Source organism: Trichechus manatus, unplaced genomic scaffold (genome assembly GCF_000243295.1).
Source record: "Trichechus manatus latirostris isolate Lorelei unplaced genomic scaffold, TriManLat1.0 scaffold00088, whole genome shotgun sequence".
Lineage (NCBI taxonomy): Eukaryota > Metazoa > Chordata > Mammalia > Sirenia > Trichechidae > Trichechus > Trichechus manatus.
In genome coordinates, this window is record NW_004444024.1 from 5392374 (window position 1) to 5412834 (window position 20461).

Here is a 20461-nt window from a genome sequence, read left to right on the forward strand (position 1 = left end):
AGGCCAACTCTTCAGACAGGGATTGGACTGGACTGTGGGATATAAAGTGATACTCGTGAGGACCGTGCCCCTTAGCTCAAGTAGATACAATAGACTAAACAGGCAGCTTCTGTCCGGAGGTGGGATGGGAAGTCAGAGAGGGTTAGGAGCTGGTTGAATGGGCATGGGGAATCAGGGGTTGAAAAGAGGAATGTGCTGTCACGGTATGGGGAGAGCAATTAAAGTCAAAAAACAATGTATGTATACATTTTTGTATGGGAAAAAAATTTTTAAAAATGCAAATGCAAAAAAAATGTTATTGAAATCTGGATCAGGATTGTATTGTATCTGTAGATCGCTTTGGGTAGAATTGACATTTTCACAATGTTGAGTCTTCCTATCCATGAGAATGGTATGTTTTTCCACTTGTGTAGGTCTCTTTTGGTTTCTTGCAGTAGTGTTTTGTAGTTTTCTTTGTATAGGTCTTTTATGTCTCTGGTTATATTTATTCCTAAGTACTTTATCTTCTTGGGGGTTATTGTAAATGGTATTGATTTGGTGATTTTCTTTTCGAAGTTCTCTTTGTTGGTGTAGAGCAATTCAACTGAGTTTTGTATGTTTATCTTGTATCCTGCTGAAATCTTCTATTATTTCCAGTAGTTTTCTTGTGGATTCTTTGGGGTTTTCTGTGTATAAGATCATATCATCTGCAAATAGGGATACTTTTACTTCTTCCTTACGAATTTGGATTCCCTTCATTTCTTTTTCTTGCCTTATTGCTCCAGTTAGGACCTCCAGCACAATGTTGAATAAGAGTGGTGATAAAGGGCATCCTTGTCTGGTTCCCACTCTCAAGAGGAATGCTTTCAGTCTCTGTTTAGAACGACGTTGGCTGTTGGCTTTGTATAAATGCCCTTTATTATGTCAAGGCACTTCCCTTCTATTCCTGTCTTGCTGAGAGTTTTTCTCATGAATGGGTGTTGGACTTTGTCAAATGCCTTTTCTGCATCAGTTGATAAGATCATATGGTTCCTATCTCTTGTTTTATTTATGTGATGTATTACACTGATTGACTTTCTAATGTTGAACCATCCCTGCATACCTGGTATGAATCCCACTTGGTCATGATGAATTTTTTTGTTTTTTATATGTTGTTGAATTCTATTGGTTAGAATTTTGTTGAGGATTTTTGCGTCTATGTTCATGAGGGATATTGGTCTGTAATTTTCTTCTTTTGGTGTCTTTACCTGGCTTTGGAATCAGGATTATGCTGGCTTCTTAGAATGAGTTTAGGAGTATTCCTTCTTTCTCTATGCTCTGAAATATCTTTAGTAGTACTGGTGTTAACGCCTCTCTGAAAGTTTGGTAGAATTCTCCAGTGAAGCCATCCAGGCCAGGGCTTTTTTTTGTTGGGAGTTTTTTAATAACCTTTTCAATCTCTTCTTTTGTTATGAGTTTATTTTGTTTTTCTACCTTGGTTTTTGTTAGTTTAAGTAGGTAGTGTGTCTTTAGAAATTTGAGCATTTCCTCTAGGTTTTCAAATTTGTTGGAGTACAGTTGTTCATAGTATTCTGTTATGATCCTTTGTATTTCAGTTGGGTCTGTTGTGATATTGCCCGTCTCATTTCTTATTCAGGTTATTTGCTTCCTCTCCTGTTCTTCTTTTGTCAGTTTGGCCAGTGGTTTGTCAATTTTTTTTTTTTTTTCAGAGTTACGGGTTTATTATTCACTATCAGGTTACAGTTCTTCAATCAGGACAGTCTCTTCTCAGCCATGCTCACAGGTAGGCCTCTCTTTGGCCCTCGGCCCCTTGGCCTGGCCTGTCCCCTGCTTGGGTAAGTGTTACAAGGTTCTTTAGCTCCGCCAATAAGTGCCTGGAGGCATTCCACTCCACCAGCAAGCCTCGGCCCAAAGGTACTCAGCTCTCTCACTCAGTGGTTCAGCACACCCACTACAAGCACTTTGCTCCATGGCCTGTGAAGCTCACTGCGTCGTCTTGCATCAGTCTCCTGGTTCTGCTGCTGCCACATCTCCGCTGCCACTTTTTGCCATCTTGCACCATCAGGTGTTACAGTTTGTCTTAGTTATCTAGTGCTGCTATAACAGAAATACCACAAGTGGATGGCCTTAACAAAGAGAAGTCTGTTTCCTCACAGTAAAGTAGGCTAGAAGTCCAAATTCAGGGTGTCAGCTCCAGGGGAAGTCTCTCTCTCTGTCGGCCTTCTCATCCATGTTTCCCCGGACTAGGAGCTTTGCTGTGCAGGAATCCCGGTGCTGCTTTCTTGATGGTATGAGGTCCCCCTGTCTCTCTGCTCACTTGTCTCTTTTATATCTCAAGAGATTGCCTCAGGACCCAATCCAATCTTGTAGATTGGGTCCTGCCTTACTAACACAACTGCCACCCATCCTCCCTCATTAACGTCATAGAGGGAGGATTTACAACACATAGGAAAATCATACAATACCAGAAATCATAGCCCAGCCAAACTGATACACACATTTTTTGGGGGGACATAATTCAATCCATGACATTCCGCCCTTTGGCCCCCCAAAAATCACATCCTTGCAACATGGAAAACATATTCACCCCATCATATCATAGCAAAAGTCTTAACTCCAAGTCCAAAATCCAAAAATTTGTGAAATCTAGAATGCAAGTTATCTGTTTCCAGTGGTACAATTGCAGAACAGGCACAAGCTAGACGTTTCCATTACAAACGGGAGAAACTGGAGGGGAAGAAGGGATAGCAGGCACCAAGCAAGTCAGCAGAACACATTGCATTAGCTCTGAAGGCTTTGAAAATAATCTTCTGTCCTCTGAAACAATTTACACAATGGCCCTGCCCTCCAGACTCTAGGTATTGGCCATAGTCTCCAGATTCTGAGTGGAGACCCCTCAGCCCTCGGCTTCAGCTCTGCCTTCCAGGCCCACTGGGACAGCAACTCTGCTCCCTCGGCTTTAGGCCCACCATTCTCCTTGTCCATCTGAGTGGCAAGAAACACCAGAGGCCATGGCTCCACCCTTTGAAACCCCTGAGGTCATGGCCATACCTTCTGAGACTGAGGCAGCTCAGCTTCTTGTGTCCCTTGTCTCTTCAGCTTCTGCTTCTGTTTCCTGTGACGTCTTGGTCCTTGGGCCTCATGCCTGCATCTGCCCTGCTGGGGCAAGTATTCCAAAGCTCTGTAGCTCCACTGGTAAGTGCCCAGAGGCACCCTACTCTGCCAGGAAGCCTCCTGCACACAGGCACTCAGCTCTCACTCCGTGGGTTGGCTCCAGCGCTGTCTCACTTGGGTCTCCTGGTTCTGCTGCTGTTAGTTCTCTGCCACTGCCGCTTCTCTGCTGTTGCCACTTCTCTACAGATGCAGATTCTCTGCTGCTGCTGGTCCTCTGTCACTGCTGCTCCTCTATCCACTTACAGTTTCAAAACCACTTCCACATTTTAGATATCTGTTAGAGCAGCACCCCACTCTCTCAGTACCAAATTCTGTCTTAGTTATCTAGTGCTGCTATAACAGAAATACCACAAGTGGGTGGCCTTAACAAAGAGAGGTTTATTTCCTCACAGTAAAGTAGGCTAAAAGTGCAAATTCAGGGTGTCAGCTCCAGGGGAAGGCTCTCTCTCTGTTGGCTCTCTCATCCATGTTCCCCTGGACTAGGAGCTTCGCTGCGCAGGAACCTTGTGTCCAAAGGACATGCTCTGCTCCCAGTGCTGCTTTCTTGATGGTGTGAGGTCCCCACAGTTTGTCAATTTTGTTAATCTTTTAAAAGAACCAACTTTTGGTCTTGTTGACTCTGTCAATTGTTTTTCTATTCTCTATTTCATTTATTTCTGCTCTAATTCTTATTATTTCCTTTCTTCTGGTGCCTGAGTGCTTCTTCTGCGGCTCTCTATTTGTTTGAGTTGTAGGGTTAATGTTTTGATTTTGGCCCTTTTTTTCTTTTTGGATGTGTGCATCTGTTGCTATAAATAGACCTCTAAGCACTGCTTTTGCTGTGTCCCAAAGGTTCTGGTAACATGTGTTTTCATTCTTATTTGAGTCTATGCATTTCTTTATTCTATCCTTGATTTCTTCTATAACCCAGTAGTTTTTCAGCAAAGTGTTGCTCAGTTTCAACGTATTTGATTTTTTTTCCTTGCTGTTTCTGTAACTGATTTCTACTTCTGTGGCATTATGGTCAGAAAAGATGCTTTGTAATATTCTGGTGTTTTGGATTCTGTTAAATCTTGCTTTTTGGCCTAAAATGTGGTCTATTCTGGAGAATGTTCCATGTGCATTGGAAAAGAATGTATACTTGGCTGCTGTTGGGTGGAGTGTTCTGTATATGTCTGTGAGGTTAATTTGATTGATTGTGGCATTTAGATCTTCTGTATCTTTATTGAGTTTCTTTCTAGATGTTCTGTCCTTCACTGAAAGTGGTATTTCACCACAATATCTTTTTTTGAAGTAAAAAAAAAAAAAAAGAATGGAAGTACATCAAAGGATACAAAAGCCAACCTGAAAGAGCTCTTATTGACCATGGCTGGAACAATCTGAGCAAACAAAATTAGTAATGTAGTATTGGATTATAATCCAAAGTATAAAATAAATACCCATGAGTATATACCAGTATAAACACATAATTGAATAAGAGATAAATGAGGGAGAAGAGACAAATCTCCCATACAGAAGAATCCCAAATAATTTATATAGATACTCCTCACCTCCACTCCCCTTGAATTTGGGATGTACTTAGCGGCTTGCTTCTAAAGAATAGAATACGGAAAGATTGGGGGGAAGGGGTAGTAACTTTACAGTAGAGAAATATGGCAAACACTACTTTGGCCAGGTGATAAAGGTTAACATCATCAGTGATAAGTCCTGTTGATAGTATGTACTCTTGAAATGATGTGATGAGAACAGCACTTCTCTTGGAAGGAGAAAAATGTCAGATAAATCTGAATTGAGATGCATTCTACAAAATACCTAACGAGTACTTCTCAAAACTAAAGGTCATCAAAAGCAAGGCAAGTCTGAGAAACTGTTAAAGATCAGAGAATGCTAAGGAGACATGACAGCTAAATGTAATGTGGTATTGTAGATGGGATCCTAGAACAGAAAAAGGTCATGAAGGAAAAACTAGTAAAGTTTGAATAAAGTGTGCAGTTTAGTTAATAGTAATGTACCAACCTTGGCTCCCTAGTTATGACAAATGTACCATGAGAATGTTAGATGTTGATAGGGGGAACTGGGTGAAGAGTATACAGGAACTCTGTACTGTTTTTGCAACTTCTCTGTAAATCTAAAACTATTTTAAAATTAAAACTTTATTTAAATTAAAAAAATTGCTATGGGATACTGTATTAATTTCCTGTGGCTGCTATAACAAATGACCACAAACTTGGTGACTTTAAAAAACAGAAACTTATTTTCTCACAGTTCTGGAGTCCAGTAATCCAAAATTAGTTTCACTGGGCCAAAATCCACGTGTCAGCAGGTCCATGCTCCCTATCCATTTCCTTGCCTTTTTGGGCTTCTAGAGTAACATTCCTCCCTTCTTCCACCTTCAAAGCCAGTAGCACAGCATCTTCAAATCTCTCTGCTTCCTTTGTCATATTTCCTTCTGCCTGCCTACTAAATCTCCCTCTGCCTCCCACTTGTAAGGACACATGTGATTGCATTTAGGGCCCATCTGGATAATCCAAGATCATCTTCCCATCTCAACTTAATCACGTCTGCAAAGACCCCTTTTTGCCATATAAGGTAACATTCACAGGCTCTAGGGATTAGAACGTGGATTTCTTTTGAGGATGATCATTTTTCAGCCTACCACAGATGTCAAACAAGTTATTCATTTCTCTGAGACTCAAATTCTCCTCTGGAAGTTGCATATGCAAATATATGTAAATCAAGAGGGCTGACCTGGTAGGACGGGAAGGCAAGAGCCTGAAGAGCACCTGACACTACTCCCACATATGCTCCACCCCTCCAAATTGGCTGGGGCTCATGGTGAGGACATGGTGACATAGGCAAGGGCTGGGGATCCAGAGATTTGGGTTCAAATCCCAGCTCTGTCAGCAACTCGTAGTGTTGCAATAAACAAGTCATGCTCCCTTTCTGAGCGACAGTGTGATTCCAAGAAACACGTTAGTCCTGTGGTGGGAGAGGTCTGGACAGGGACCTCTGAAGTCCCTCTCATCCTGAAAGGTTATGTTCATATTCCTATTAGGTAAAGGACTGCAATCCCTCCTAGTAACAAAGGTGCATTTTAGCAGGAGCCCTGTGGAGGCAGTGACCTCTGCCAAAGGAGTGGTAGCAATGATGGAGGGTCAGGCACTATGGCTGGTATGTACACATGGGGGCAGGGAGCTCATTTGTCTCTCACTCACTTCCACTGGGGCCCCATGAGTCTAGACCAGAGTCAATAAACTCTGGCTGGTGTTTGTACGGCCTGTGAGCTAAGAATGGTTTTTACAGATAAACATTTGCAATCACTTTGATGATACAGAACACTAACTTTGAACCCCAATTAAGTGAATGTCATCTCCATGGAAAGAATTCCATTCTTCTCATTAGTAGTCCTGCATTACAAAGGATTATACTCAATTATTATTTTGAAATTTGTCAGTTAAAATTTTACGTAAATTTTTCCCTTTTTTGTTATGTTAAAAAACAAAACAAACCCATTGCCATCTCAGCAACCCTACGGGAGAGGGTAAAACTGCCCCACAGGGTTTCCAAGGAGCAGCTGGTAGATTTGAACTGCTGACCTTTTGGCTAGCAGCCTGAGCTCTTAACCACTATGCCACCAGGGTTCCTTTGTTATATAAGCACCTATATAGTATCTTCACTTTTGCCTCTTGACCTGCAAAGCCTCTGTTGTTGTTGTTAGGTGCTGTCAAGTTGGTTCCAATTCAGAGTGACCCTATGTACAACAGAACGAAACACTGCCTGGGCCTTCGCCATCCTCACAATTGTTGTTATGCTTGAGCCCACTGTTGCAGCCACTGTGTCAATCCATTTCACTGAAGGTCTTCCTCTTTTTTGCTGACCCTCTACTTTACCAAGTGTGATGTCCTTCTCCAGGGATTGGTCCTTTCTGATAACATGTCCAAAATATGTGAGATGAAGTTTTGCCATCTTTGCTTCTAAGGAGCATTCTGGCTGTACTTCTTCCAAGACAGACTTGTTCATTCTTCTGGAAGTCCATGGTATATTAAATATTCTTCACCAACACCATAATTTAAAGGCATCAATTCTTCTTCAGTATTCTTTATTTTGTCCAGCTTTCGCATGCATATGAGGCAAGGTTCTGTATTTTCCACCCCAAAGCTGTCTTAAGCCATCCCCCAAACCACCTCCAGTTTGCAGCCAGAAAAGTCTTCCTAAAGGTAGGCCTGACCATGTCATTCTCCTGGTAAAAACTTCCCAGTGGCTTCTCATGCCTCAAGATACATCAAGTTTCTGCACTGGCTTACAGCCCCTGGGAGTCTGGCTCCTACCTTCCCTCACAGTCTCACCCTGGCCTCCAACCGTGCTGAACTCCTTCCAGCTCCCCAAGGAACCTTACATCCCCTGGCATCCAACGATTTGCATGAACTGTTCCCTCAACATAAAATACCTTTTACCTAATCCCTACCACCCAAGCCTAATTCCTCTTTGTCTTTGGAGAGTCATTTCAGATCCTCAGATAATTCTTCCCCGATCTCACTTCCTTCCAGGCTGTTAGGTGCCTCCTCTGGGCTTCCATAGTGCCCTGCTTCCTTCCAGCCTAGTACTGATCAATGCTGGTGACCTCGACTAGACTGTGAGTTCCTCAAGAGACTTCCTTGAGTCCCAAGGGCAAGGGTCCTGCTCCCTCCTGCCATTTGGGAGGAAAGTAGGGCAGAGCCGGAGGTGGACTTCCAGGAGCCCCAAGTGTTAGCCCTGGCTCTTTTCTACCCTCAGTTGCGGTTCCTCATCTGTACAACGAGAGTAGGGGACCCCTGGCCTTCTGACAGTTTAAGGTCAAAGGTGGGAATGGAATCTTGGTGGGGAGGGGAGGTGCCTCAGCTGAACTTCCAGACACCTTTATCAATTCTCCACAGGCAACCCCAGATAGACACAAGCCTGGGCTCTCGTACTGACATGATCTGGGCCATCCTGCCTATCCACCCCCTTACCTTTCCCTCCCCTAAAAACAAACAAACAAAAAAAAAAAAACAGTTGCCATTGAGTTTGAGATTCCGATTCGGTGTCACCCCATGTGTGTCAGAGTAGAACTGTGCTCTGTAGAGTTTTCAATGGCTGATTTTTCCAGAAGTAGATCATCAGGTCTTTCTTCTGAAGCACCTCTGGGTGGACTTGAACCTCCAACCTTTCAGTTAGTAGCCAAGCACTTTAAGCATTTGAACCACCCAAGGACTCCTCCAGGAATAAAAAGGACCTTGGCTGGTCATGTTTCTGGCATGAGCTTAGAAATATGCATGTGTAAGCATATGTGCATGTCAATGCAAGAGTATCTGTGTGTGTGTATGGGCTGTGTGACAGCGTGCACATGAGTCTGTGTGTGCATGCCTGTGTGTGTGCCAGTGTGTCACTCCCACATGCATATTCACACCACTGTGTTCTTGTGGCCCTTGTGTCCGAGTGTGCACGACTGTGTGTATGATCTGTGCATGTGTAGTGGCAGGAGTTGAGAGGGTGGAGGAGAGTTAAACTCTGACAAATTGTGACATCTGTTTCTTTGGGGCTCCCCTGACCCCACCTCACCACCCCCCAACGCAGGCCTGAGGCCCTCTGGAACACCCCCAACAGCACTAGGTTAGGAAGGCTTCTTGAGCCTGTGTGGGTTCCCCATCCCAGGAGGTGTCCTTTCAAACTCTCATCTCTCCTTGGGAAATAAAGCACTCATGGTCAGAAAGCAGGGAAAGAGAATTCTTTCAAGATGAGGGTCGACATGTCAAGAAGTCCTCTGCCAATACCACTCACCACATGCTTTCAAGGAGGCTGACAAAATCTCTACCTCTTCATCCTCACATGAGGCCTTGTGTAGCAGAAACGGCACTGCTCTGGGAATTGGGAGCCCTGGATTCCATAGCAATTCTGCCATCACCTGGCTGAATAATTGATGTTCTGGGGGACTCAATGTCCCCAACTGTGGAGTGCCAGCAATGGAGCACAATGAAGCACAGCAGTTCACAGCACAAGATTCAAGTCTCAAATCCACTTCATAGGGGCATGGCACTCTCTTGGAATGAATAAGCTGTAACTTAGACCACTGTGCCTTAGCGTCCTCATTCATCAAATGGAGATGGCCCCAGGACTTATCTCATGGATTGTTGTGAGGCTTGAATGGGATGACACACATACAGCACTTGGCAGGTGCCTGGCACACAGTGAGCTTTGGCGAGTGGGTAGCTATTCTTTCTCTTGTTATGTACCAGCCCTGTGTTGTTGTATAACTAGCTCCGTCCTTGTGGTCTCACTGACTTGACACAACTCCTGTGCTTTGGAAAAGTCAAAGGACATTACACAGAGGAGATGCTGTCTGTTTGGAGGGAGAGTTTAAGGGGCTTCTCTTCTCTCTGTTCACCTGCACCCCCTCTAACACCTCTACTGGCTTCAGATTCCCCAGAGGCTCCAGGCGCAGGGCTAGGTGTCCAGGGTGTCCTCAGGGCAAGTGGGCTAATCTGGGTACATATGTGTGTGACAGGGCCCACTGAAGAGCATAGCCAAATCCTGTTCCCTTTCCATTTGGTGACATGGATAGAAATTAGGCAACCTTCATTCAGAGAGGTGTTTTGCTTTGTTCTGTTTTTTAATCTATGCAAGAAATGGGCTTAGTGTGAGCCCTGTAATAAATATTTACTAATGGTTTCCTACGTGCCTGACACTGTGCTAGGCCTGGAACACGGGATCTCAAGGCTCATCACAAGCCCTGACAGTTTAGGATTCAATAAGCCCAAACAAAAATGAAAGAGAAAAATTTTCATTCATTTATTCAACAAGACTTTCCCGAGCTTATCAGGTCCATGGGGCTGGAAGCATTGATGGAGGATACCCTCTTCTGGGCCCAGAGGTGCTCCCGTATGGTGGCAGAGTAAAGGAGCAGGTCTGACAACCAGATATCTAGGCTTCCCCACCCCAGGCTTCCCTGCTTAGCCAAATCCTACCCACCCTCCCACAGAAGGAGGCATAAACTGCTGTGGAAATACAGGGGAGCAAATAACCCACTCACTGCCTGGAGCTTGGGAGAGTGAGAAGAGCACTGCACAGGGAGTCTGGACCCTGGGTTCTAGCCCAGCTCTCCCCTGATCTCACTGTGTGTCCTGGGCTAATTCCCTCCCCTCCTTGGGTCTCACTCTGCTAAATGTCATATTGGGATTAACAATCCCCACATGCACACTCTAAAAGGCCCTTGTTATAGTTAAATGAAATCATGAACATGACAGAACTTTAACCATTCACGTACTCTGTGAATGTGAGACCTCACATTACCCATATTCTGTGATTTGTCGTTTAGATAAGAGACCATCTCTGTGGGCTGACAGCTCCATAGCTGCTCCCTGACTCCCTCTCCACCCTGCCTGTCACCTCAACCCTCACTCTACAGAGGGACATTAAGGTCCAGAGCTGGCCAGGGACTTGGCCAAAGGTCACACATCAAAACAGAGGCCTGCCCTCCCCTACCCCGGTGAGTCACTTTATTACCTGTCCTACTCAGATCCTCTTAGCAAGATAAATAAATAAATAAAAACCTCATAGTATCCCAAACAGTATGAGAAGGCATCTCAGAGATCATCAACAGTAATAGTAATGGTACTACTCCTACTACTATTAGTACTACCACTATTACTACTATTACTACTAATGATGATGATGTTAAAAAATCTGTTGCCGTCAAATCAATTTCGACTCATAGCAACCCTATAGGACAGAGTAGAACTGCCCTATAGGGTTTCCAAGGAGCAGCTGGTAGATTCAAACTGCTGACCTTTTGGTTAGCAGCTGAGCTGTTAACCACTGCACCACCAGGGATCACCTGACTGTCAACAGGCGCTATATGTCACGGACCTGGGGTCAAGTACTCCTCAGGTATGATCCTGAGCAAGTTCCCTTAGCCTCCCTAGCTGTACAATGCAGCCCCATGAAAGAGTGGTTAGAGTTGGGACTCTAGAGTCAGACAGCCTGGGTTTGAATCCCAGCCTCACCTCATACCAGCTTTGTGACACTGTTGTTACGTGCCGTTGTGTGGATCAACTCATAGTGACCGAATGTGACAGAGTAGACCTGCCACTTTGGAAAACAGTCTGGTAGTTCCTCAAAAAGTTAAACATAGAGTTACCATTTAACCCAGCAATACCACTCCTAAGTATATACCCAAGAGGAATAAAACACGTGCTCACACAAAAACTCGTGTACAAATGGTCACAGCAGCATTATTCATAATAGCCAAAAGGTAGAAACAATCCAGGTGTCCATCAACTAATGAGTAGATAAACATAAAGTGGTATACCCATACAATGGACTACTATTCAGCCACAAGACAAATAAAGTTCTGATACATGCTACAACATAGATGAGCCTTGAAAACATTATACTGAGTAAAAGTAGACACAAAGGGACAAATACTGTATAATCCCACTTACATGAAATATCTAGAATAGGCAAATGCATAGAGACTAAAGCTAATTAGTGATTACCAGGGTCAAGTGGGGAAATGGGGAGTTATTGTTTAAGGAGCACTGAGTTTCTGTTAAGGGTGATGAAAAAAATTGGAAATGGATAGTGGTAATGTTACACAATATTGTGAGCATAATTAACGCCACTGAACTGCACATGTAAAAATGGTTGAACTAGCAAATGTTTTGTTATACATGCTGTTGTTGTTAGGTGCTGTTGAGTTGGTTCTGACTCATAGCACCCTATGGACAACAGAACGAAACACTGCACGGTCCTGTGCCATCCTCGCAATCATTGCTGTGTTTGAGTCCATTGTTGTAGCCACTGTATCAATCCATCTCATTGAGGGGCTTACTCTTTTTCACTGACTCTCTACTTTATCAAGCATGAAATCCTTCTTCAGGGAAGAGTGGTCATCAGCCTCTGCAGCCAGTGAGTCAGGGGAAGCCTACAGCCTGACATCTGACCCATGGACTTGGGATTTCCCAGCCTCTACAACTGCATCTCTACAACTGCATGAGCCATTTCCTTGAGATAAATCTGTGTGTGTGTGTGTGTGTGTGTGTGTGTGTGTGTGTACACAGATATATGTACATATATATATATACATACATATATACACCCTTCACTGGTATTGCATCTCTAGAGAACCAAGCCTAAGACATTTTTGGCCAGTGAAAACCTTATAAATAATAGTGGGACATTGTTACACATATTTCACCACAATTTTTAAAAAGTGAAGATACAAATTATCAATATCAGGAATGAAAATCAAATAATATTACAGATCCAATAGACAATAAATGATAATAAGTGAATATTATGAACAACTTTATGGCAATGTATTTGATATCTTAGTTGAAATGTCCTAATGGAGGGCCCTCAGAAGTGGCCTAACCATCTCTTTCCCATCCAAACCTGGTCCAATGCTGAGGCTGGGGGCAGGTGAGAGGGAAAGTGTGGGCTACAGAGTGTCCAAACTGCTGCAAGAGGACAAGCCTCTAGCCCCAAGGGGGATGTGGTTGGATGGCAGAGGCAACTCTGGGCTAACTGCCTGGGTTCAAATTCCCCTAAGCGCATCTCAAATCGGAGACTCTCTCTCAACACCTGGTACTCGAGAAGTCAACTGTGAGAACTTCCCAATGGCAATGTTGGAAAATCTCTAGACTTAGGCTATCCTTCCTGCTCAAGCCACCTCGATGGCACCATGCCACTATAGGCCTAAACCTGGGATTAGGCTCTCTCCTTTTCCCTCCCCTCTCCCCTTCCCTGCCCTTGTCTCCCCTTCACTCCCTTCCCTTCCTCTCCTCCTCCTCTTCTTTTTGTCTCTTCCTCCCTCCCTCTCTCTCTCTTCTTAGCCAAAGCCCATCCTTCCATATAGGCCCAGATGAATTAGAACAAGCAGGAGTCTGGTCATCATACCAACCAGGATTCAAGTCGCAGCTTTTCCAGTAGCTATCACCTCTCTAAGCCTCAGTTTAGGAGCCCTGGTGGTGCAATGGTTAAGTGATCCCTGCTAACCAAAAGGTCGGGAGAAAGATGCTTCCATAAAGATTCCAAACCAAATCCCACTGCTGTTGAGTCGACTCCAACTCATACTGACTTTATAGGACAGAGCAGAACTGCCCCATAGGGTTTCCAAGACTGTAGACTGCCATATGTTTCTGCTGTGAAGCAGCTGGTGGGTTTGAACTGCCGATGTTTCAGTTAGCAGCAAATGCTTAACCACTGTGCCACCAGGGCTCCTCATCTGTAAAGATTATAGCCTTGGAAACCCTATGGGGCAGTTCTATTCTGTCCTCTAAGGTTGCTACGGCTCGGAATTGACTCGATGGCAACTAGTTTGGTTTTTTTGGTTTTAAGCCTCAGTTTCTTCATCTCTAAAAGACAGATAACTTCTACCTCCAGGATTATTGTGAAGATTAAATAGCAGGATGCATATATAGTGTTTTGCACAGGTCAGGGCTAAATTCATATCAGTCCCTGGTCTCTTCTCTAAAGGAGACCCCTGAAAACTCCAGTGCTGGCTGTCCTCCCTTTTCTCAATTTGACCTTAAATGTCAGAAGCTCTAGACGGGCAAGGACTGGGTCTGGTTTCTCCTCACCATTGGATTCCCAGCACCCACAAAGGTCTTGGTGAAGAGAACATACATGATAAATCTGTTGAATAAACGGATGAATGAATGACAATAGTTATTCTAGGTACAATTAGATTTACTACTGGACTCCACACTGTCTTTTCCAAGTCTCTAGAGTGCACATGACTGCAGGAGATGGGGCATGGGCAATGAGATAGATAAGATCCAATCCTTAGCCTCGAAAATTCAGTAAATTTTTTTTGATGCCTTCCCTGTGTCAGGTCTTGCGTTGGGCTCTGGGATCTGTGACATGAGTCTACCTTGTCCCTGACCACAGTCAGATGGGAGACAGAAGAATGTAAACAGATCAATTGTGCAAACTGCTTCTCTAAACTGTATCTTCAAGCTGTGAATCTCTAGAAGGCACTTCCTGTCCTATCTACCTACAAATTCCCAGCCAAGTTCTCAGTGTTAATGTTTAAGTGAAAGTTAAAAAAAAAAAAGAGCTGGTGTGGTTGTATAGAGGGCTTCCTGGAGAAAATACATTGGCCTAGGAAGGACACACAGGGTGTGGAAGAAGGGAAGCTGAGGGAAAAGCACTTTCAGCAAAGACCCAGAGGTGGCAAAGCACATTCAGGGACACAGCAAGTGACCTGATGTGACTGGAGAGCTGGATTCATATCAGAGAGAGAGTGGGGAGAGGAGTGGAGGGCGGTTGGAGAGTTGGAGAAGGTGGCAGGGGCAGGAACATGCAAGATCTTGAATGCTAAACTAAGGAACTTGGACCGCATCCTAAAAGCTATGGAGAGCCAGGAGAGAGACATGGCTGGGTTGTGTGTTCCAAGAATCATTCTGGAGTCAGTGTGGAGCACAGGTCTAGAGACAGGGGCAGTGAAGAGGCTAGCATAGCTGTCTATGCAAGAGAAGTTGGCATGGCCCAGAGCAGTAGGGGTAGAGAGAACTGTTTCCTCGTTGTTGCTGTTGGAGGTGTTGGCGTGTGTGTTTCTGTGTGTGCTCCTGAGTGCCTGCATCCATCCACAGAGAGTCAACCTAATAAAAAATGCCAACTCTACTGTTTCACCACCTACCATACCCAAAAGTCTGGATAGGCTAAGGTTACCAAAGAAAGGTTGAGAGACATTCAGCAAAGCATGACTTTATATTTCTTCCTCTTCAACATGATCCTGTCAGATTTAACACTCTGATGTAGGTTGTCAGGGTCTTCTGACCCTGGTTATCTCCTCTAAAATATTTGCTCTCCTGCACTGCTTTGTGTCTCCTGCATGCTCTGTGTCAATATCCTTGCACAAGTCACTGATTAAAACACACACACACACACAAGGCCAGGCTGAGGGCGGGGCCTGGAGCCACCAGCAAAACCTCATTCTAGGATTAACTTCTACCTGAGGTAGCTATTCTTCCCTGGCAGGGTCTTCGCCAGCCTGCTAGTCATCGTGCAGGCTCAGGAACTCTGCAGAGATCCATGGGCCTAGGCCTCAGCCAGCTTGGGAATCTAGTGTTGCCATCAGAGAGGGAACTGACACACTGAAAACACTCCTTCCTGGTGACTCAGGCCCAGCTCCTGATAATCGACACTACCTTCTCTCTGGCCCACAGAACATCCTTCATAGTATGCAGTTTATATCACTGACCTCAGAATCTGGCCATGATATTGCAACTGTTATAGAGCCTGAGCTCTAGAGCCAGACCACTTAGATTTAAATCTTGGCTCTGCTGCTTCCTGGCTTTGTGACCCTGGGGAAGCTATTTAATCTCTCTGTACCTTGATTTCCTCACCTGTAAAATGGGACTAATGATAGTATCTACTTCATAGGATTGTTGTGAGGCTTAAATAAATCCACATGTGTAAAGTACCTAGAACAGTGACTAGCACTAATAAATACTCAAGTTTAGCAACTGCTGTTGTCTGCTGTAGTTCATGAAACTTGAAACCTGCTTCTCCTTTCAGAAAAAACCAAGACTGTAGGTGGCACAGTGGTTACAAGCTATGGCTGCTAGCCAAAAGATTGGCAGTTTGAATTCACCAGGTGCTCCTTGGAAACCCTATGAGGCAGTTCCACCCTGTCCTATAGGGTCACTATGAGTCAGAATCGACTCGACGGCAGTGGGTTTGGGTTTTTTTGTTTTTTGTACTAACCCACCTCTAGTCTCTCAACACTTCTCCAGCTGACAGCACCCTCCAGAGAGAACAGATTTCTCCCCCAGGTTCTCTGAGATACAGCCAGAACGTAACTCATGCTCCGTTACAGTCGAGCAGTGGCTTTCAAAGTGTGGGCTTCAAACCAGCAACATCAGCAAATCCTGGGAACTTATTAGAGATGCAAATTCTTGGGCCTCACCCCAGTCCTACAAGAATCAGAAACTCTGGGGGTTGGGCCCAGGAGTCTGTGTTTTCATAAGCCCTCCAGGTGATTCTGATGCAGGCTGAAGTTTCAGAACCAACGTAGTATAGAATAGCAGAGTCATTTATTTAGGTAGATATGGTCCAAGTCAACCGCCCCCTCCTCCACACTCCTCCACGAAGTGTTCTCTGATTCCTCTGGAACCCTTTTACTGACGTCTCTAACTTCCTCCCTGTATTATAGTCATTTGTGCCCAGAAGGGCCTCCCTGGATTGCAAATTCCCTGAGAGCAGGGTTGAGTCTTACCCATCTCTATGCCTGCTTCGGAAAGATACGCTGAGTCAAGGACAGAACATTTCCAGTCTCCTCTGACGACAACTATTTACTGGCCTCTCTTCCTCCAGGGACCCACCCCCCACATTACGTTTCCCTTGGTACATTGTGGTCATCTCTTTTGCTTGGGTGTTTGTCTTTTTGTCTCTTTTAGTGTCCTGTTCCACAGGTTTCTCTGGGCTTTTTCTTCTTCTCTCACCCTTTATGTTTGTTTAAAGCCCTTTGGACAGGTTGCCCCGTCTCCAGCCAAACCTCTCCTCCCCAATTCTTATTTCCAAGCATAAAACTTCTTCTGATAACAACGTTGGTCAAGTACTTGACTATGTGCCAGGTCCTGTGCTAGTCACTTTACATTCATTATTTAATTTAGTCCTTACAACAACCTAGGAGGGAAGTACTTTATTCCCTTTTGGAGGATAGGGAAACTGAGGCTCAAACACAGTAAGCAACATTAACTTGTAACAAGGTTAGGACTCATTCAGTCTGGGCCCCTGGTCAGGGTCTGGGTGAATGTGGATCAGGAGAAGTGCCTTGTCTAGGCATACTTACTATAATTACTATAAAAGTGATCCCTTGACAAATCTGTCCTGAGCCCCTACTCAGTCCGATGGATCTGACCAGGTTGGGTCCCAGGCCCTTATGTGGGAAGCATCTGCCTCACTGTCTACCTTCGGTGCTTCATAGCACTTACCATTGCGTATTGCAGGACTTTCAGACTGTGCTCCCCAAAGCCCTGGAGAGTGGGGTGGGTGAGCCAACCATGTGGCAGTCCAGGACCACCTGTGTTGCAACCAGAGCATCCTCCATCATCTGTGTCACCTCTTGGGCTCCCATACAAGGCTGTATTTAAAGAAAGTGTTTCACTGCTAAAGAAAGCTGGGAAAATTTATGTGTCTGTTTCTTCCTCCAGAATGTATGCTTTTGGAGAGTAAGGACTGCATCCCCAGCACTTAGCACAGGGCAAGGAGGTTCTCAGGAAAGATGGGCCACATGAAACATGAATGCACAAGTTATTCTCTGTGCAATATAAGGTTTACCCTTTGCAAGTCACCCTGCCCCTGCAGGGGAAAGGCCTTGGGAGAGTTGTGTAAGAAACTTGCAGACAAGATGATGCAAGGGAAGATTTCTGTACATATTGCAACACAGCATTCTAAACCGAGGCCAGGTCTGCCCTGATGGCTGGTTCCCAAGGGTCTCAGTTCTGTCCTACTCCCCTCGTCAGCCAAACCTGTCATACAAGATAGGGCCAAAGGCCCCTAGTGAGCCCTGCTTAGGCCTAGTCTTAGATCTGAGAGGTCAGTGCTCTTGGGTTCTGACTTGAAACCTAGAGTCATCTTCAACTACCCCACTCCTTACCTTCTACCCTATAAATACGTCACCAAGTCTTAGAGATTCTAAGTCCTCAGGAGCTCTCAAACCATCCCTTCTTTCCTTTTGCCCAGCCATCACTTTAGGTCAGACTATATCATCATCACCTCCCCTTCCTTTTTCCTTCTTCCCTCTCTCCCTCCTTTCCTTCCTTCCATCATTACCTGAATCCCCCTCTGTGGCTAGGCCCCGTGTTGGGCACTGGGACACAGAGAGAACTCTGATTCCATTTGCTTCCTGGGGGAGGTGTGTATAAACATTAAGAGCAACAGCGCTCTGAAAGAGAGGCGCTAGAGGTCCAATGAGAACACAGAGGTGGGAATGGTCCCCTAAGGCCATGTACTGCACACCTTCAATTTATATGCTCCCCCTGACCCAAATCCACTCTCCACCTTTCTCTACCCTGTCCTCTGCCTTGGATGCTCGATATGGACTGCGTAGACAGGCTCCCTCACCCTCTGGCCAATGGGAAGCCTGGCAGAAGATTGGTGGAAGCAAAGGAAAGAGTGTGGCCCTGCCAGGTCACTGTGGCTCAGCTGTGCCCCTTCAACGAGGGCCATAGCTTCTGTCAGTCACCCTCTGCACATAGCTCTCACTCCATCCAGCTTACTCACCTTGATCCCTCAAGCCACATCCCCCCTCAAAGTTATTGGCATTGGGGTACTGCACCATCCCTTGAATTTTCCCTTTACCTTGCCCACATCTTTGCAAATAGTCTTTATATTAAACATTCCCCAAATAACTCAGTTTGAGTGGGCCATCTGTTTCCTGCAGGGACTCTGACTAATACAGGGCAGAGGTAACCAGGAAGAGTGGTGTCCTGGAGGTGACAACTGAAGGTGTTCTTGCCTGGACAATGATGTCTCTAGAGCATAAAATTGGCCATACCTCACCCCTGCTAAACTCTTCTGTGGCTTCCCATTGCTCTCAGGATGAAGTCCAGACTCCTTAGCCTGGCACCCAAGACTGTATGCCATCGGGCCCCTACTGACCAAGCAGCGTGTGGGGAAGTCACCCAGAAGGGGGATAGTATCCACTGCTGTCAAGTCAATTCCGACTCATAGCTACCTTGTAGGACAGAACAGAACTGCCACCAAAGGGTTTCCAAGGCTGTAATCTTTATAGAAGCAGACTACCACATCTTTCGCCCATGGAGCGGCTGGTAGGTTCGAACCATCAACCTTTCAGTTAGCAGCTGAGCGCTTAACCACTGAGCCACCAGGGCTCCTCAGGGGGATAGTGTGCATTGCCATCAAGTCAATTCTGACTCATAGTAACCCTGTAGGAAGAGTAGAACTGCCCAATAAGCTTTCCAAGGCTGTAAATCTTTATGGAAGCAGACTGCCACATCTTTCTTCTGCAGAGCAGCTGGTAGGTTTGAACCAGGGCTTCGAATCGGTTTGAACCAGTTCAGTTATGGCCGATGAAGTGAAACTGGAACAGAGTCAAATGTTTAAAATTTGGGTGATTAGGAACCATAACAGGAATGGAAAAATTACAGGTTGAAGCCCTGCAACGGGAGACTTGGAAGAGGCGTAGTGGGCCTTTTCAGGAACCTGATGTGTGAGATTGGATTATTGCCAGGACTGAGGAGAGCAACACATATTCAAAGTGGCACAGTAGGCCACCATCTTTGAGCCGGGCACCTCTGTTTCTGACTCTGTGCGATATCCTATAGGTAGGAGATTTGGTTGCTATGCAGCTCGTACTCTGCCCTTGTTTTCTAAGAGGGAGATTAAGTTTTTATCAGGGCCTAAAACCCCAAAGCAATCTTTTGTGAAAAGCCTGTGAGCAGCCATCTAAGATACTCCACTGGTTTCACCCCTTCGGGAGCAAGGGAGAATGAAGAAACCAAGATACAAGGGAAAGATTAGTCTAAAGGACTAATGGACCACAACTACCACGGCCTCCACCAGACTGAGTCCAGTACAACTAGATGGTGCCAAGCTACCACTACTGACTGCTAAGACACAGGGATTGCAACAGATGGTCCTGGACAGAGCTGGAGAAAAATGTAGAACAAAATTCTAACTCACAAAAAAAGACCAGACTTACTCGTCTGACAGAGACTAGAGAAACCCCGAGAGTACGGTCCCCAGACGCCCTTTTAGCTCAGTAATGAAGTCACTTCCGATGTTCACCCTTCAGCCAAAGATTAGACGGGCCCACTAAAAAAAAAAAAAAAAAAAAAAATGAGACTAATGGGGCACAAAAGCCCAGGGACAAGGACTAGAAGACAGGAGGGGACAGGAAAGCTGGTAATAGGGAACCCAAGGTTGAGATGGGAGAGTGTTGACATGTCGTGGGGTTAACCAATGTCATAAAACAATATGTGTACTGTTTAATGAGAAACTATTTGTTCTGTAAACTTTCCTCTGAAGTACAATTAAAAAAAGAAAACTTGAAAAAAAAAATAAAAAATTCAGGTCTGCACTGGTGTCACTTCCTCAGCCATGACTGAACTCCAGAGAACCAGTTCAAAGCCCTAGTTCGAACTGCTGACCTTCCGGTTAGCAGCCGAGCACTTCACCACTGTGCCATTAGCAACCCTATATACGGGGATAGCAGGACACTTGAAAGGGAAGGGGAGGAATCCCAGGACAGTTGCCAAAAAGCAGCCCTGGTTGGCAAACTCCTAAACAAGGATGAAAGAAAGGTGAGAGTTTTTGGACCATGGGGTAATGACAGACTCCCCTC